Raw genomic sequence first — 13,922 nt, forward strand, 5'->3', positions numbered from 1 at the left:
TATATCCTGACTTTAATCTCTCTTTTTTGCCTATATTCACTGTGGGCATCAGAATCAATGTTTTCCTACTTCTGGAAAACCCTTCTGAGAGGTACGGGACTTGTTCCTTCAAACAGTGATTTAAAAAAACTGAGTTTTCCCCTTTTGGCTTTCGATGGAAAGATCTTTTTATTACACTCTGCTTTGGCTTAAAACCGATTTTTGATTTTCATGACCTTGCTGCCTTCATATTGAGTGGTCTGCTTCCTGTTGTAAGCACTCGTAGGTCGTAGGCACACTGCAGCTTTGAAAACCAAGAGAAATAATGTGATCAACGCAAAACCGTTCCTTCTGGGTTGTCCCCCTTGCCTTGCCCCCCCCATTCACTTATCCTTGCCCTGTTATCTCCAGGCAAATCTTGCTCCTTCTTGCTGAGTTTGATTTCCTCTTCCAAATTATTTCTTAACCTCAACAGTTTGAACTATCCCTGTGAAGAACAGAGGCGCTCTGTACAAAATCCAGCCTTGGCTCTATCTGTGTCTTCTTCTACCCATGTCTTCTTTCTATCTTCAGGACAACTAGACTCTCCTTCCCGTTTGGCCTCCCCTGCCTGCATTCACACAAGATGTTTAACTAGATCAGTTCAAAGCCCAGCTGGTTGTGTGAACTCACTAACCTGATCAATAGCAGGGAGGGGAGTTTTTAGCAGCTGAGTCAAACTACCACCCGTTTTCCTGCTCAGTCGTGTTGTGCAAACTCGACACCCAGTGAACCATGGAAAAGAAAACAGAACTGCTGGGTTCATATAATATGCCGTCCCCAAACCGACAAACTAGGGGTGGGTGAAACATTTCGACTTGAAGCAGTCCGTGTTTGAACAACCTTGTTTTGGGTTTAAAACGGGCCAAGTTCTGAGCATTTTGGAAGGTTGAAAGAGCCTGTTCCAAATTCAGAATAACAAAACGGAAAGGCAAGTAGCTAGGTTATAGCTAAGTATGTTGTGGAAAACCAACTCCCGTTTTATTTGGCCTGAGAAGTAATCTGCATTCACTTCAATAGATTTGAGGAATAAAAGGGTAATGGTAATGTAAGCAAATCAATGCAGAAAACTTACCGACGGTGAGTTTGCCTTCGATCAAGGAACATGTGCTATAAAATTCTAGCTAAATATTTGAAGTGCTCCTAACTTTCCAGTCTGACGGGTGTCAAATGCTGACACGGCCAGTTCTGGATGACTTTTGGTGTGCTCAAGCATAATTCAGACCAAAGTACTGTTGTATTATCTGCATGGATGTTTCTTTTATAAAAAGAAAAAGAAATGTAGAAAAGGAAGGGGGATCCAAGGTTTGCTAATGAATCTAGAATCCTGGGAGCTTTTCCAGGATCAATATGTTTTTCCTCTGCTTGTCTATGAAAACATTTAAATGCTATGTTTGTTATGCCAAGTTATCTGCTCTTCTTTATGCCACTTCCCGAGAACTTACGTGGCTAAATACAAACCAACAAAGTTTGGTCAGGGATCAGCCTCTATATGACACCTTAACATGGGGCTTGTTCACGCAATTCGCAACACGCTTAGTGAATCCCTGCTGTTGCACTTTTTTAATGGTTTTGTAATGGTATGTGGGAAAGACCTTGGGAGACAGGCGAAGAGATGCTGCCAAGGGAACGGTCAGATAAGAGGGAGCCCAGCCCTCAGCTGCATAATGGGTGGAGAAAGAGGTCCAGAAGGGACCCTCCCTAGTTTCTCAGTCTGTAAAGGAGACGGTGGGGGGGGGGGGATTGTACTTTCAGACTTGCAAGATTCTGTCAATGTAGCTTTACGACAAAGTAGAATTAGTTCATCTGGTTGTGATCCCTATCTAGTTTATCCCACGAGGCCAACAGGCTTAGCAAGTTGTGTGAACGGAGCCAATCACAGTACATTCAACAGATCATGATGAAATAAACCTTGAACAAAAACCTTGAAATGAGCATTCAATTGCTGGCTATTTTTACATTTCTCTTTTCCACGGGACACCTGTCTTGAATCCTTGGACATCCAGTATCTACCACCCCATAAAATTGTAAAATTGATAAAACATTTCAAAGGCTAATCATACTCGTCTGTGGGCCCATGTACCTTCCTGTACCACACATATAAATCACATCAGGCTATTAACAGAAATACCATATTACAACTAGCAGGACCAAATGTCAGCCCAATGCAGAGTCCCAGAAGGAAAACTGGGTTCCTGGAATGGAATCATGGAGAGATAGCTTGAGGATGAAAGATGGTTACCTTCCCCACGATAGAGAAGCAGAAAACCATGGCTATAACATGAGCAACAATCCTGCAATACATCTGGAGGGTTGAGGGGTTAATATTGGGGGGAAGTGACAAGGGGTAGCAGGAGGCATTCTTCAGAGGGGGTGCAAAAACAGTTACTGAAAAGTGCTCCCACCTTGGAGCCAAGCAAATGCCCACCTAGCAGGGCATGGGGTGTAGTAGTTAAGGGGCCGGACTAGGACTGGAGAGACCCACATGCAGGTCCAGCTTTGCAATGCCAGCTACTCCCTCTCGGTCTACCTCAGAGGGTTGTTGTTCTGGGGGAAAATGAGAGGATAGAGTGTTACGTATGCTACCTTGAGCTCCTGGGATATAAATTGAGCAAATAGATAGATATAAAGAGACGCCGGGCTGTTTCTCCCCAAACAGCCATGTCTTTTAAATCGCTCTGGTCCTTGGACCAGGCCTGATTCTAACGGGGGACTCAGTTAGCTCTCCAGGGATGATGATGGAGCCTTAAGCCAAGGTCTCCGCGGAGGCTCGGCTGCAGGAAATGAAGAGAAGGTCGAACAGCACCAAAGAAGCAGAAAGCACGTGCAGCTCACCTCGTCCATCAACCTGAGCCAAGAATGAGTACGCCAACCGTCATTCCAACACTGATACAGATATAATATGATCTGCACAGCTCTACTACTCCAGCTTATTTACTGGTTTGCAAACGCAGATTCGGTCCTGCCCGGCTCCCCTGAAACCATTAGGGTGAGGGCGGATGGTTTGGAAGGGAGAAGGGAGCTTCCAGCTTAGCGCGGAAAGCAGGGCAACAATCCAGGGCCAACCATCCTGGGATGGCACCTCCGTGCACAAAGACCCAGAAGCATTTTGCCAATGCTGCAGCACAAGAACCCCTGCCAGGAGAAAAGCTGCAATTGGCCTTGAAGGAAATGCTTGACCGAGGGAGGCCCCAGACATCCATTCAGACGGAGAAATACAGGAAATTTGCAGCATTATTTAGAAGCCGGTCTATCCCCCCAAATCCCCATTTTCCCTTCTTCCTCCTCCTGTTTTTTTTTAACCACCTATTTCTTCTCTCAGCGTCCGTTCCAAGAAAAGCAAAAAATGGGTGGAAGTAGCTTTCCTGACGACACCTTTCTGAGAAGAGCCGCTCAAGGCACGTCCATTACGGACTTTGGAGCAGAGGGTGGTGGCTCCCTCCAAGCTGCCCCGCCACTCACTCCCAGCTGTTCCCACCCTCCTGCGCAAGCTGCAATGCTCTTGTGAGATGGGTGGAGGCATCTGCCCCGACCCTCCTCTCGGCAGCCCAGCACCGTTGGAGAAGACAAGCCCCCAGCCAAGCGTGCGAGCTGAGAAGCAAACCGTGCCCTTCTGCCAGCCCTCTGCAGGCAGGTCTATGCACTGCTTCTTTCACACCAGCCAACGTTACTGCTGCGTTGCCAAATTGGAGTGCGCTGCGTGCAAAGGGCAGGCCGAGGGGCAAATGGGGACAGAAGAGCTGAGAAGAGATCTGTGCTGAAGAAGGAGCCAGCTCCTTTACACCTGGAAGAGAGTATTTGGGCGTGTGTGTCTGTATTGGTGCAGGTGTGCATGTAAGAGAGAGAGAGAGAGAGATTTCTCTATCAGGCAGCGAGATAGCTTGGGGGCAGCTCTACCCCAATTCCTTGTAGCCTAAACGTGCAAAACCTGAAGCCCAAATCCTACAAGGCCCCAAAACTATCTCTAAGAGTTACTACTGAATTGTAAATCTTAATGTGACAGAAGGAGAAAATGATTAAAAACACAGGGAGCAATCACTGTAACCATAATCCCATTTTAATCCAATTAAACTTAAATGAGTTCCACATGGTTTTCGGCTGCTCTCACTCACTTTTTAGAGGGCACCCTGCCCCACATGCCACGGAAAGGCCAAGGGTGGCTCTCTGCCTATATAGAATATTGCCCACGCACGCGCGCGCACACACAACTGGTAACTTTTGCAACCCATCAAGTTGAACAGAACAACTGCTTTTGGCTGCAAATCTCTCTAGCTCTTGAAGGGAATCTAAAACTACTTTGGGATCCTTCCAGAAGGCTCAGAATTTCCTGTCCCACTTCTTTCCCCATTTTCACAAAAGATGAGACTTCTTCACATAGCACTTCATGGAATTCTTTAGGCAAAATGTGTGAATGGCTTTAAAAAGAGATTGGATATACTCATGCAGTATATCAAGAGCTTAAAGAGACCTAGTTAGGGATTGGTTACCTTTGGAAGGTTATCTCTTCATGATTCCATGTTCCCTTCAGATTTGAGGACAGGTTACTCTTGAAGTTGATCTCTTCATGACTCCATGTTCCCTCCAGGTTGGGGACAGGTTACTCTTGAAGATGATCTCTTCATGACTCCATGTTCCCTCTAGGATGGGGGCAGGTTACAGATAACCTTTTTGAAGGTTACCTCTTGACAAGTCCATGTTATCTCCAGATTGAGGACAACATGCTTGCAAATAGCACTTGCAATCTGGGAGAGGGGAACATCTCCATCTCCTGCTTGAAGCTCCCAGAAGTATTCAGTTGGCCACTGGGAGAAACAAAATGCTGGATCAGGATGGAGCAGGGCCAGATCCAGCAGGGCTGTTCTTACATTCTCAAGCTCTGAAGACACCCATGGAAGAACCTCACTGTGTTAAGTTAAAAATAGGGAAGTTTGGCCTAGTGAAACAGAAACCATTCTGAGATACCTGTTTATGTTACAGGTATCTGCTCCTGGGAACCACTGAAAGTAAGCATGTTAATTTGACTTCAGTTGTGGCTCAAAGAGAGAGAAAAAAGTCACATGGTATTTGTTTGGGTTACCAAGTCTTAAAACTGTTCATGCCATTCTACAAATTGCAAATTCAGCAAATAGACTTCACGGTTCTATAAGGCTGCCTAGATTTAATCTTCGTGAACAAGCAATAACGAGATGCATATTATAACTCCCCCGCTACTAATAATTTATTATTAGAAGTTAAGAGTCACAGAGCTACATTTTAAAGAAAAGAAAGAAACCCAAAACTTCCAATCATATTAGGTAAAGGGAATATGCTGAATTTTAGATGCAGACTAGAAGGAAAAGCTTCTTTTGTTTCCTTATGGACACAAGCATAACAGCAGGTCCTTCAAGACTTAGTTTACTAACAGCCCACCTGAATACAGAAATTAATCCAGTATTAATTAATCCAGAGTTATAGGAATATAATTCTTAGAATTAATTCAGAATCTAGGAATTAACTAATTCAGAATTAATTCAGAATTAAGAAGCCTGAAGGCCCATCTGGTCTAGTATTCTGGGTCCAATATGGCTGAACAGATGTTTCTTGGAAGCTTCACAGCATAGCAGAATTGCTCTCTTCTGGATTTGCCACCTGGAAGTCCACAGGCAGAAAACAGTAATCAAGATTAGCAGCCTCTGATGCTAATGATGCATGCACCAGGAATTTGACCAGTCCTCCTTTAAAATCATCTGAATTGGTGGCCATGCCCACATCTGTTGGCAGCAAGTTCCAGAGTTCCACCTGTACTGTGTTCCAAGTCCTTCCCATTTATAACTCCTGAATTTCTCTACATGTAGTACAATATAGCACAATGGTTCTTGTTGTTGTTGTTGTTCAGTCGTTAAGTCATGTCCGACTCTTTGTGACCCCATGAACCATATCGCGCCAGGCCTTCCTGTCCTTCACTGCCTCCCTGAGTTTGCTCAGTTTCATGCTCATTGCTTCAGTGACAATGGTTCTCAAGTGGTGGTAATTCATACCAGAAGTAGTCTAGGTGGGACAAGTCACTGAAACATCAGATTGCTCTAAATGTAGAAACAGCCTTGGAAAATGAGATTTTTGTTTTGATAGAGGGTCTTAGATGATTGAGTTCTAACCTTGTGAAATATGAGAAAGGGGGAAGACTTCTAAATTTTTTAAAGCGTGCATCATGTTGAGAACTTGGGAAGTGATATCTGCTCTATGCTGAACTGGTCAGACTACAGCTAGAAGTCTAGATTTGGTCAATCAAAATTCCAGAAGGATGCTGAATAACCAGAAAGAGTGCAGAAAGGAGTGACAAATATGGAGAAAGACATGGAGGCTAAATCCTCTGAAGAACAGTTAAAAGAACTGGATATATTTAGTGTCAGGAAGAAAAGGCTAAAGGGAGACATGAGAGCAGTATTCCAACACTTGAAGGGCTGTTCCAAGGAAGAGGATATGGATTTATTCTCCAAGATGCCTGAGAGTAGGAGAAGAACCAATGGGTGAAAGCTTTACAGAAGGAGATCCAAACTCATAATAAGAAGGAATTTCCTGACTGTGAGAGCTATTGAGCAGCAGACCAGCTTGCCTCCTGGAGTCACAGGGGCTCCATCATCAGAGGTTTTCAAGCAAAGGTTGGACAGTCACATTTTTGCGGTGGTCTGAGAATTCCTACCCTGGGTGGGGGATTGAACTAGAAGACCTCCAAAGTCCCTCCCATCCAGCACATGATGATTGGCACATGATTTTGTATACTTCTATCATATCCCTGCATACTCAACTTCACTAAAACCTAGAGTCTCACTGCTGTATTTTTTTCTTGTAAGGGAGTTTCTCTACCTCCCAATAATTTTGGTTGCCCACCTTAGTTCTTTTTCCAGTTTTGCAAATGCCCTTTTCAAGATGGCAACAAAACATGAATGCAGTCTTCCGAGAGGTGAGGCAACCCTCTTGTCTCTGAGACAGCTGTTTTGAGTGCCAGTCTGCAGTCTTTCAAGACCAAAGCAGCCTTGTTTTGACCTCAAAACCCTGTGGAGTCCTTGGGGTTCTCTGAGCTTGGTTCTTTTCTTGCAAATGTTTCATTACCCAGCTAGGTAACCTCTTCCTATGTTACTAACATCTATGAAGATGTTACCTAGCTGGGTAATGAAACGTTTGCAAAAGAACCAAGCTCAGAGAACCCCAAGGACTCCACAGTTAAACCCTGAGCTACACATTCACCTCTATTGATACCTCAAAACCCTTCCAGAATGGCTAGAAGAACCCACTCCAAAGACAATTGTTTCCAACTCAGGAAGAAACATTTGAGCTTGAAACCTCTTGCACACTCCTATATGCCAAGTATCCCACTAGAATTTCACTCAGAAAAGGCATGTTTATTCTGCAGGCATCTTCAGTATCATAATTGGAGAAGGAATAATCATCCTGAAACAGGAGGAACAATATGAAAATCTACCAGTCTGGTAGGACATGAGATACCATTTGTGGTGTCGTGAGCATTCCTGGCTAACATAACAAGTCTGGACAATTTGGGGAGAGATAATTTGAGATGAAAAAGAGGGTCAAAATCCTCCCCGTAGCAGAAGGACTTGCTGTTTGTTTTCCCAGAAGTGTCCCACTATGGTGTGTTCAAGCAACATCTGGGGAAGAGATTTTTTTGCAGTAGGTATGGGATTGCTTCCAACTTTCCTACAAACCTGCCTAAATACCTGCAGTTGATTGAAAGCGCCTCACAAATATTATGAAATTGGCTGAAGAGGGTAAATGGAGCCATTTAACAGGTACCTCCCTTAACTTTATGATTTATGGCACCCATTAATGTTCTAACTTCTCCTCTGAGTTTGCAAGAAGCAGTGTATTGCCTCCAGAAATAGACTGTTTAACCGAGCCACTCTTAACAAAGCATCTCACCATCAGCTATGTTATATAAACAGCTGTTACACCAAAAATAATATCAGATTTTTAAAAAAATCAGCGGAAAACCATCCTCCCTAAACTGAGAACCTCTTGAAGAGCAGAATCAGAGATTAGATTGGAGGAGACCTGCCCCAGCCATAAGAACCTTGCACAGATGGGCTAAGTTATGGTTCTCCAGATGTTGCAGAAGTAGGCAGCCTCAGCTTTGCACCTTTATTTTTAAACCACATGTGTTCCTCAGGTCACAGAAAAGAGCTTTGATCAATATTTTAAGACTTACAGGCTGCGTAGAACTACTTTGTCATGCCATCTTGGTGCCCAGACCAGCTGTGGTTCATAACACTCACATGGCTGTGTGTGGCAACTTTATTGAGCAATCCTGGTGGCCAGACCTGCTGTCCTAAAAGGCAGTTGGGTATTGCATACAAAAGTAGAATGTGTAGTGCTTCATGTCTGAAGCAGAAAAGATGTTTTGGAGGGGGTGTATGTCTGTACCCAGCACTTCCTTAAAGATGCTGCTGTTTTCCTGGGCTATCATGGTAACCATGTGATCCCAGGAAGTAAGGAGGTGTTGATAGTGCACTCACACCAGCTCTGAAGCATCTTGTTGTACCCTTTTAGTGCCTTAACTCAAACAGATATTTTCCTGGGATTATGCTGATTAGAACTCTTCTTGATGATCTCAAATTGAAAAATAAAGGTGCAGAGCTCATGAGGATCATAGAAGGTTCATGCAATTTCTGTCCCACTCTTTGGAATGCTGGGAAAAATACTGCATCTCCTGAGGGTTTGGTCAATCTGAAGACTGGAAAATCTTTCCACCATTCGTGCTTGTGCCTCCCACAGAAACCAACCTTCCTCACAAGTGTTGGATTTCCAACTTCCAACACACCCAACCTACATAGCCAAAGAGAATTCTGGCACTTGAGGGCCAACCCATCTTGAAAGCTGAAAAAGACAGGCATACAGGTCTACAGGATTTCAGATGTCCCACCTGGAAATGGCCGGGACTGCATCAGCAGAACAATCTCTACCACTGAATACTGCAGGTGCATCGTCAGAATAAAGATAAATCTATCAAGATCCAGTTGGCTGTCCAATGCTTGCAGGCCTGATAATATCACTTTCAAGTCGGAGGGGTAATGAGCAGATCCACTGGGTAATTTGAACAGAATTATCTCACAAGTCAACTCAGTTCATCCAAATTTCCACCCACTCCCATATCAGCCCAAGAACAGTCTACTGAAGGAATCATCCCAGGATTGATTGAGGGCACCCATTCATAGAACGAGCCTGACGGGCTCGTTTCTGTTTATTTAAGAACAATCTTTATGGTCTGGGACCACAGGTAGAATTTTGAGAGGATCTGGTGGGTGCACATGGGCTGGGCAGTCCCCTAACACCCATGTGCCAGAAGGTGAAGAACCCCCAACATGCTGTCTGCCATCTTAACAGGACCTTTATTAGGGCCTAAAGCAATGTTGCTCAACCTCGGCAACTTTAAGATGTGTGGACTTCAACTCACAGAATTCCCTAGCCACTTGCAATTCTGCGAGTTGAAGTTCACACATCTTAAAGTTGCCGAGGTTGAGAAACACTGGCTTACAGCATTGTAGCCCGTCAACAGGATGCAAGAGGCAGCCCATTTTCCCATTTATTTCTCTTTTAATTAAAATAATTTTTAAGCAGGGGAGGGTAGGACCCCTGTTTGGTGGCCAGTGAGAAAGGTACCCAGGGAACACTGATACCCATAACGTAATCTTTAGCGAACATCAGAAATGCTACCACCAAGACAGATTCCTTGTTGCAAATGGAAATAAATCAGCATCACTTTCACCCTCTGTGTTCTCCACTCCCAGGTCTGTGGAATGAATAAATAAATCCACACTCTAAAAATCCACAATATTCTCGAAATTTCCATACAACCTTGAGCTTACACGCACTTGTTCTCTTCCTCCCTCTTTCGAAAGAAAGGAAAAACTGACATGTGCGCGCCAGTCCGAATGGCACAAGTTGGCCCCTCTGAATTTCCAACCTGTTCCTTTTTAGGATTCTCCCGTTCTAAAAAGATCAAACCAGAAAACCTTCCCAAAGGGGTCTATTTGGGCAGCCGATTTTATTATTTTTTAGGACCCATTTTACAACAAAGGCTCCATGCACATGATTCACCTTGCCAAGTGAATCGAAAGAGATGATCTTGTACATTTTATGCATACGGTAACTTGTGAACCATTTCATAACGCTGACATGAATATATTTTCCCCCACTCACAACTGAACTCCCATTTAACATCCTTGCAGAGACCAGAAGTCCCTTCCTTCTAACTCCCCCCACCCCCAGGAAATTAAGAAATCATTACAAGACCACGCAGCTCAGAAACACAAGCATGTTGCTTAGTCATACGCTATTTTCAGATTAGTTAATCATAAAACAATCCAAGGAACAACATGAGAGCAGTGAGAATGGATTCCCAATGGTGTTGAGCCCGTTTGTTTAGCAATGATTCACTGCAGGGGTGCAGAACGTTTTGGGGGGGGGGCTGCATTTGGGGTTTTTTTAATGGCAGGACTGAATGGGGGCAACATTCCCAGAGGTAGGAGATGCCAGGGCGAGCTACCCCCCCGCCAAAATTTCATTCAAATATGCTAAATCAAATACAAGTGATATGGTTATTCCCATGCAATTTCCCCTGCTGTGATATTTAAAATGAAAAAGATGGTGGTTAATCCTGGGAGGCTGGATCAGGGATCCTGAAGGTGCCAAGGCATCCTTGGGCCTTGGGTTATGCGACTCTGGTTTGTTGAACAACCCATGATTGGCTGACCCGCACAAAGGACGGAGCTGTGTACACTGGATTGGTTGGTTTCATACAACATGCCACAGCAAGGCAACTACAACAGAGTGTAGGGCAGAATTTTTCAGCCTTGGCAACTTTCAGATTGCCCTCTGGTTACAACTGTCACCAGCTTCTTGAGCAGGAGTGGAAGTCCAGGAGGATCCCCATTACTAGCTGATTCTGCTTTGGGTACTGTAACGCTGTCTGGGCCAAAAGATGATATAAATCTGGGATCAAGAGGCTCCTGTAGCCCCAGACCCTCTCTCTTGCTAGGATTAAGCCTACTATCTTCTTCCCCTTCCAGACCCCAACAGCTTCCAGCCCAGGTGTAGGACTTCAACCACATCTCCCATTCAGCCAGGGATTGAGATATACAACTGAACATCGTCAACATACTGATGACACCTGATCCTGTGTAGGCAGAGGACCTCCTCCAACAGCTGCCCATAGATGTTCAAAATCAGAGGAGCTGGGAGCCTAGGAGGCATGTCAGTGGTCAAAGATTACCCATCTCTGGTCTCAAAGCATAGGTGGAAAAGATGTAAACTAGACAAAGTCGAAGGAGCTGGATTTAGAGGCCATGAAAAAAACTGAGGGAAAACTCAAATATCTCAACCTGCTCATTAAATCAGACATTTTCAATATTAGGCCTCATTTCCCTTACAGACAACAGTTTAAGGCTGACAAAACATCTTTGCAAAATACTCTTGGCGCTGGAGGACGTTTCAGAACGTAGGCTGAGTTTCCTCTTGCTTTCGTGTACTGCACCTGGTTCTCTTACTCTGTGCAACTGAGCAACTTAAAACTAAAAACCACTTGGCGCTGGTCCATCCTGACTCAAGGCTTCCATTGTTCATGCAGGCAGAGAAAATGGTAGAACCCCCCCCCCCAACACAACCCACAACCCTCTTATCAGAACTCAGGCAGCTCCATCCACAAGGGCTGTTATACATTTATTCTGCACAAGTGACACATTCTTCCTTCTCCCCCTATGTGTGTGGAGAAGCCCAGCCGAAGTCTGGGGAGATAACAAACAGCCCTCGACACTTTCTCATGACCTTCTGGAGAGTGTCATGACAACCCACGTTAGCTCCTGCAAGGACCGAAGACGATCTGTTTGCACTCACACAGTCAGCAACAAAGGAACAAGGGAGGAGATGGAGTGGTGATTGCAAGGTCCAGCCCCACACTGGGGTTACCAGCTGCAAAAGCCCTGCACTTCAGAACCTTGAGATGCTACTTAAGAAGGACCTTTCCAAGAAACAAGCAGAAGAGATCATGGAAATCCTGAGCGGTGTGGCATTTCCATAGAACCAAAGAATTGGGACCAAGCTCAGAGCTCAACTAGGGCAACCCTCTGCACAGTGCAGGATCTGCTAAACCACTGTGGACAGATGGCTATCTGTGTATCTTCTGTCTGAAGACCTCCAAAGGAGAAGATCATGTTGCACTGTGAGTCAACCTCTTCCAGTGGCTGACTGTTTTATGGAAAAAAATCCTCTTAAGGTCCTATGTGAATCTACTTCCCAGTAGTTTCAACTCATTGGTACCAGACCTCCCCTCCAGGAAGACAGACAAACCCACTCCTCCTATTTAGGGCAACCCTTGAGATATCTGAAAGCTGCTGGCATAGATTCCCCCCTTCTACAGGAACACACCCAGATCCTGAAACCATTCCTTGGAGCGCTTGGTTTCCAATTTGGGCAGCCCTCCTCTCTAGTCCCTTGACAATGCTTCACACCTCACCTGCAAATCAGCCTTGCCAAGCTATAGTCTAGTTGGCCAGTTCAGAGCATTCAAATGGCCCCAGCCATGACACCCAACCTTCAAGAACCGCTCGCTGGAGTTTCCTTCAGAAAACGCTCCCTTCTGGCAGGCAGAGATGGCCATGGTTTCACTTTTCCCACATGGTCTTATATTGTCTTGTGACAAAGAAGAACCACCCTCACCAGCAACAGTGACCTACAAAGGAAGCAAGCCTAGGAAATCCCAAGATTTGCAAAAAAATTCAAGTCAGCACAGGAGATGAGCTGCCACAGGGCAGGGAGAGAGAAGCAGAAAAGCAGGGGGGAGGAAAGGAATGGAGAACAGGCTGCAAAGATATTTTAGATGCCTCTTCATTTGCCAAAGGCACACAAAGAAGAAATCGTGGATAGGGTTTTGTGGATGAAATCAAGCACACCCCCTTAGAAATTAATGGAGAATCCCATAGTTTTAATTTTAACATAGCTATACAGGTAGTCCTCATTTAGCGACTGCCTCGTTTACTGACTGTTTGCAGTTATGACAGTGATGAAAAAGTAACTTCGTGACCAATCCTCGCATTTATGACCTTCGCAGGTCTGTAAAGCAAAGAAAAGCTGAAAGAAGATCATAAGCACAGTTGCGGTTTCACTTAGTGACTTAACAACTGAGTTGCCGGTAACAATTGTGGTCGCTAAACAAGGACTACCTGTAGTTAAGTGGCACTTTATTACAGGTGTACCTATAATCACCAGAAGAAAAGTTGCTGCAATGAGCAAACACAGATTTGAGTAAGTACTTATACCTTTTATGCTAGCTTTTATTTTTTTCCACCCACCCCCCTTTCCTCCCACAGGGACAGAGCAGAGCTATACTGCAACATTTTCTTGCACTCCCCGCTAGTTTTCCTCTAATATGGAAAGCAGTGGCCTGAATGCCAACAGGCTGGTGGAGTCAAAACGTGGACAGGAAGAAGCAGAACAAGAGATTATGAGATTTGAGTCAACCTCAAGGTATATGGAAATACAAACCCCAACAGTGGGACATGGCTTCCACTTTTGGTTCACCTGACATCAGTTCCTTGCTAAAGCGCAACTCTAGTCCAAATGACCATCTACAAAATTGGACTGTTACAACGCATCAAGTGGTACACAACCAACAACTGTTCTTGAAATATTACAGGTAGTCCTTGCTTAACAACCATTTGTTTAGAGACTGTTCAAAGTTACGACGGTGCTAAAAAGTGACAACTGGTGCCTGAAGTTATGATCACTGCAGCACCCCTAGTCACATGATCATATGACAGTTGCAGTGTCCTGGGGTCACATGATCACCATTTGCGACCTTTCCAGATGGCTTCTGGCAAGCAAAACCAATGGGGAACTGCGTGATTCACTTAACAACC

At 44.7% G+C, this 13,922-nt stretch overlaps 1 protein-coding gene across 8 annotated transcripts in view; it reads right to left on the reverse strand.

Annotated features, from left to right (window-relative positions):
• NACC2 (NACC family member 2) overlaps positions 1-13,922 on the reverse strand; it is a 93,894-nt gene that overhangs the window by 38,793 nt on the left and 41,179 nt on the right. The window contains exon 1 of one of the 8 annotated variants that reach the window (XM_088147163.1): positions 4,506-4,611. The exons of the other annotated variants lie outside the window; for them this stretch is intronic. The gene's annotated coding sequence lies outside the window, so the exon portion shown is untranslated. Of the gene's footprint in view, positions 1-4,505; positions 4,612-13,922 lie in introns of those variants that run through there. 8 annotated transcript variants of the gene reach the window in all.

This window comes from Python bivittatus, unplaced genomic scaffold (assembly GCF_059951505.1).
Source record: "Python bivittatus isolate LINGU-HERP-01145 unplaced genomic scaffold, Pbiv_v1 ctg000160_np1212, whole genome shotgun sequence".
NCBI lineage: Eukaryota > Metazoa > Chordata > Lepidosauria > Squamata > Pythonidae > Python > Python bivittatus.